This window comes from Micrasema longulum, unplaced genomic scaffold (genome assembly GCF_059751315.1).
Source record: "Micrasema longulum isolate JH-2025_06_02 unplaced genomic scaffold, ASM5975131v1 h1tg000856l, whole genome shotgun sequence".
NCBI classification, from domain to species: Eukaryota; Metazoa; Arthropoda; class Insecta; order Trichoptera; family Brachycentridae; genus Micrasema; species Micrasema longulum.
The window spans coordinates 5,073-10,940 of record NW_028278048.1 but is presented as its reverse complement, the minus strand read 5'-3'; the positions used below and the strand labels follow the sequence as shown (position 1 = coordinate 10,940).

Here is a 5,868-nt window from a genome sequence, read left to right as displayed (position 1 = left end):
TAAGCATCTACTTTGTGACATATCATAATTGTAATACATCATAATTGGAGACGAGGAACTAGAATCCTAACCGTCCATGCGCTCTGTAGCTGCAAGACGTGTTGGGATATTTATTTATTGTACAGCGCCCTTGAGGTGATTTTCACAAAAATGGCGCTTTATAAATTATCCAAACATTATTATTATTATTATTATTAATACCCCCGCTTACTATTTAAATAGGTTCCAAATCCATTTGTTACATCCCTTAACTTTTGCAGAAAACTCTAGGTGCTGTCAACAGGAGACATCGCATATGTTTATTTTCAGAATATCAAATCTACAAACATTGGCATAAATATTAACACGATTTACAAGATAAACAATGGTTTGTTAAATAGAGCTAATTAGGCATGAGATGATTCTCCGAGGGTGGTATTATAATGGTTTGATTATAGGACTGAGTCAAGTTGATTAATCGTTACAGCTGAGTGAAGGATGTTTGTAGGTGAACAATAGTTAGAGGGACGAGATGAGATACCTATGAGATGGAGCGGTGGGGCTTTCTTTGTTCCCTATAAGCTGAATACCTTCCTATTGAAGTGTAGTAATCTATGAACCCGGAACCACGATTATATTCATAATTTAAATAATAAACTGCTTATTTATTTACTTGATGTAAAATCACTATTATAAATTTAATATGTCGATCGGTTTAAGAACATGACTGTTTCTTTGTCAAAGCTTTAAAATAAACTAATACTAAATCAGAAAAAAAAATACTAAGCGTGATATGTCTTAGCAAATTTTAAAGTTTGATGTGCCCTACAAAAACTGATTCCTAAAATTGCGTTATGTATAAAGATTAAAAAAATGTTTGAAGAATGAAAATACGCCATATCACTCTATCTTTGCATACAGACCTCGCTTCCTCTATATTCATACATCTTCTCATGCACGCACGCCGATTATTCCTACTCTTGACATGTCCATCTTCAGGCGTTTAATGAACTTTTTGATTTATTTTTGCACCACAACAGGTCAGGAGCCCCAATAATTGTGGTGAATTACATCACAGAATACCCAGGCTTGAGAAAAATCACATTATTATTTTTTTGTGTTCTCGCCGGGAATCGAACCCGGAACCTTCCGTGCGTGAGTCAAGCGTCTTGACCACTACACTACGGAGGCCGCCACTTGATCGTGCCATGTCATTTTCGGTCTTCCTCGTTTTCTGCATCCATCAACATTCGCATCGTAGATCCTTTTAGCCGTTCTTTCGCTGTCCATTCGCTCTACATGTCCAAACCAACGCAGCACCCCTTTCTTGATTCTGTAGATAATGCATGTCTCAACATTAAACGGATCTCGACATTTGTGTACATAGTTTTATCACACATTCGCCCGAGGGATCGCATTTCGACAGCATTTACTCTACTTTCATTATCATTTTTTTAATTCCATTCTTTGCTCCTATACATTAGTGATTGTTTGTTGATTTATTTATTTTTTGCAGTGTTTCTGGAAAGTTGTATTTATTTTATATGTTTGATACAATTTTTTTAAAATTTTTATTAATAAATTTCAAAAAAGGTACATGTTTCTTTAAAATTCTATACAGATCTACTTTTATACATCTAGTAAATGTTATCACTGTAACTCTCTAAAAAAAGAGACTAACTCTTGTGCTTGGAGAGTGACTTACACTGTTGTAGTTGTTTATTTATAAGAGTTTTTATAATTTTGAATATAAGTAAAAATATGAGTATATGAGAAAAAAAAAACATGGAATATTAAAAGAAAAAAACAAAAAAAATAATACATTCAAACTAATTAACATTTAATGCAGTTTTTACAAGTGTTCAAAATTTTTTTTTAGATTAACTTTAAATTTATTTATTGATATATTATTTTTAATTGTTTTTAGTTCATCGGGGAGATTATTATAATTTTTTACACCTTTAAAGACAAAGCTATTTCGACCATGACTTGTGTGGAATTTAGGAATTTTAATATTATTTTGGTATCTGAGTGACTTATTCATCTCAAATTCTTTTATTTTTTCTTCTTTATAAATTTGTGTAATGGAATTTATTTAATAAAGAGTGTCTACTTTATGAATCTTAAATATGTTATATTGACTTTCCGTATTGAATGTTGAGTTGGCACTAGAACTCCATTGTGAACTGCTAGTTTAGCCTCCCGCTATAAACATTGGTTTGACAAAGTAGATTTCAGTACACCGTTCACCCTGTTCCAGGCACTTACCCTCCTTTCCATCCCTGGTAAACATACCTCCCAGATACACAAATTCTTTTACCCGATTCAGAATATCTTCGTCCACCCTGATCTCACATTTAGTTATATTTTCATCCCTTCCAAAAACCATTGCATTCAATTTATTAACATTCATGAGCAAATCGCCTTTCTTGCTTAATTAAAGTAAGTGTAAATATTTGTTTATATACTAATTACAATACCAGAGAAAAGGTTTAAAATCAGACTCCTATTAAAAAAGGCACAGACACAAAATTCTATTTTATTAAAGCAGTAAACAATATTATGGAATGGGAAATAAGATTTATGAAGAAAAAAAAAACAAAATTCAAACAGAAGTTTACGGAATGCGCGTAAAATAACTTGTAAATTAAATATACGTACATTGCTATTATTATTCTCATCATTCCCTTTTCGCACCTAATGGTGCATAGGGCACTGCATTGGTACACCAATCGCAGCAATCTTGATATTTTTTGTTACATGAAGGTAATATGATCAGTCGTGCGGTTCAGGTGCTAGTCCAGGGATAAAATATTCTAGTATAAAAACACCTTTCTAAATAAATATTTCATCTCAACCATGTCGGGAATCGAACTTTAGACCTCTTGTACTGTAGGCAAACGCGCTGACCACTACGCCACGAGGCTGACAGAGTTATTTTTAGAGCACACATAAGAATTTTATGTGTGCTCTATTTCAAGATTCGAAATAAAATAAAATAATACTTAAATAATATATGCCAACTTAAAAAAAAAAATAGAAAATAAAATGAAAAAAAAAATCTAATGGTGATTTTTTTATTTAATTTGCCAACATAACAACTGTAAATAAATTAATTTCCCGATTTATTATTACTTAAATCAATATCAATCAGTAAAAAATAATCGCATTACGTTTTATTGTTTGACCTTGTACAGAAAGATAAGAATGATCGTTAAAAGTAATCATTTGAGTGGTTTTTAATGTTAAAAACATTTAATACAAAAAACTCTCGCTTTGTTCATATTCCTCGGTAGTATAGTGGTAAGTATCCCCGCCTGTCACGCGGGAGACCGGGGTTCGATTCCCCGCCGGGGAGATTTTTTTTTCCTCCTTATTGACTGCTTTCATAATAGGGAAACGACACAATTTTTTTTTGAAATTTTGTATGCAATAATAAAGAGTGACGAATTAGAATTATTTTTATTAATTTTAAATTATTCTTGTTATGTTTGGAAATTCTAGATACTTATTTAAAAAAAAAATAAAGCGGTTAAGCAAAAACAACTTCTTCAAAAGTTTTTAAAAATTAATTGACTTAAATTGGTTAAAATGTATTGCACCAGAGAGGAAAAAACATTATCGAGAAAGAAAAAGCGAATACTTATGCATGGGCAGAATATTGAGTGTAACACATTGTGTAAAGTGGCTACTTTTTCTGGCCAACGACAGGTCACAAGCCCTGTAAATGCTGAGACTTCCATTATCCCTTCTCAAAAATGTTTTTTCACTCTGTTGCAATAAATTTAAGTGGCCACTTCACACACTGTGAAACAAGCACCATTCTGCCCATGTTTGAACATCCACATTTCATCAATTCTTCCATCTGTTGACTTTTGTGAAGTCTTCTTCTTCTCTTATTCAGCCTTGTTTTCTCAACTGCTAGATAAAGGTCTCTTCCAAACGTCTCCATTCCTTCCTTCCCCCGCTTTCATAATCCATGTCCTTCGCGGAGCCGGTAACCGCAAAAGGGTGCGTCCCCAGGTGGTGAATAGGGGAATACTTGGCAGATATACAAGGTTTGAGGGAAATAAAATACCCCCATTGAACTAAACAAGCTGTAGCGTCTGACCTAGAGTGGGCGGCTACAAACAGCGTCTGTTACTCACGTAAAAGGTGGCTGATTCCAAACTCACCAACACGTCAGGCAAGCGTGGTGTTTTAATACCAAAAACCTCTAAACAAAACGAAATGAACTCGAATTTTTGTAAAGGAAAGGAGTTGAAACCTTTAGCATGTGGGTGAGATTCATCCGGGTGAACCAATTCACCTACTAGGCAACGCCTGAAAACAATTTTTATACTTTTTATACCCGTTCAATTAAATTAAAATACTTTTTTGGGTATTTAAAAACCTTTTTTTTTTTTAAATTTAATGATTTAATTTAAATTTCTCTGTTCAATATAATTGTTTTAAATTAATATTTTAATTGCTTCTGTATTTTTTTTATAGACATGCAAATATTGTACAATAATTAATTAGATTTCATCATAAAATTTCCAATTACCATTTCATAATACTAAATTAATCAATGAGCCAATTGCCAATTGTTTTACTTTTTGAATACACAATAATTCATTTAGTATGGAAAACTTTATGTAAAATTAATTACCACTCAATAATTTATTAATATTATTTGGTGAAAAACAACATTCAATAAACAATGTTTTGAGTATGTCCAAATGTTTGTAGACAAGCTGGATTTCCAATTTTATATGTTATTATAACATCTCCAATAATTTGTGGAGTGAAATTTAAGGAGGTCTATTTTAATGAGCCTAAAAAAAGGCTTTTAGGCAAAAATTTAATTGGATTTTTAACAGTTTTTTCCTCACAGCAGAAAAACTCTATTCTGGGCTTTTTTTTTCAAATTTTAATGAAGCCTTTGTCGACGAAAGTACTAAGAAAGTTTATGGTGTGTGAATTTAAGTGAAAGTAAACAAATACTGCATCAAACAATTCACATAGTTCACAGTCCAAACACTTTTACAAGTTTAGTACCTTCACAATAGGAAGAATCATTAATCATCTCCAACTTGTATACTCCGTAGTCAAATTTGAACTTTCTATTGCTTTGTTCAAAGCTTGTTGCATTTTCGTTCACATGTAAATTTTATCACGGAAAAACAGCATTTTAGACTCAAGCTGGATTAAACATTAAAAATGACTAGAAAAACATTAAATATGTATATTTGTAGGCTACAAGGTCTATATATAACTAAATTTGTTGCAACAGAGAGGGAAAACTTTTTTGAGAAGGAAATATGAAAGTCTTAGTGGTTTAAGTGGCTACTTTACACACTGTGTAACATTCACTATTCTATATACATGTTTAAACATCCAAATTTCCTCAACTCATCCACCTGTTGACTTTTTTGCGGTGTAAAAGAGCTGAAACCTTTATCACGTGGGTGAGATTCATCCAGTTGAACCGATTCACCTATGGCAATGCCTGAAAACAATTTTCTTACATCTTTTTTTACTTCTTTTACCTGGTAGTTAATTTAACAATATCTTGAGTATGTCCAAATGTTTGCAGACTAGCTGGATTTCCTCCCTAGAGAGTTATTTATATTTAAATTTGTTGCAGTAGAGAGGAAAACATTCACTAAAATGTTTACCCTCTCTGTAAAACATAGTAAGTTCTCCAAAATGAAAGCCATCTTCAGGAGAAGTGTACTAGTTTGGATTTTTTCCAAGGGGAGAGAACAATGCAGGACTACTGCGAGACATTGCATAGATTTATATACTATTTAGATGTTTATTAAAATGTATGTTTTTGTAATAACATTTATTTTTAGTATATTTTAATCATATGCATGCTTCCACTTTCCATTACATTGTATCACA

General features: G+C 32.1%; 1 non-coding gene across 1 annotated transcript; it reads left to right on the top strand.

Annotated features, from left to right (window-relative positions):
• Positions 1 to 3,265: 3,265 nt before the first annotated feature.
• On the top strand, positions 3,266 to 3,337 carry TRNAD-GUC (transfer RNA aspartic acid (anticodon GUC)). Its single transcript has one exon. It is a non-coding gene; the product is annotated as a tRNA-Asp (tRNA).
• The last annotated feature ends 2,531 nt before the right edge of the window (positions 3,338 to 5,868 follow it).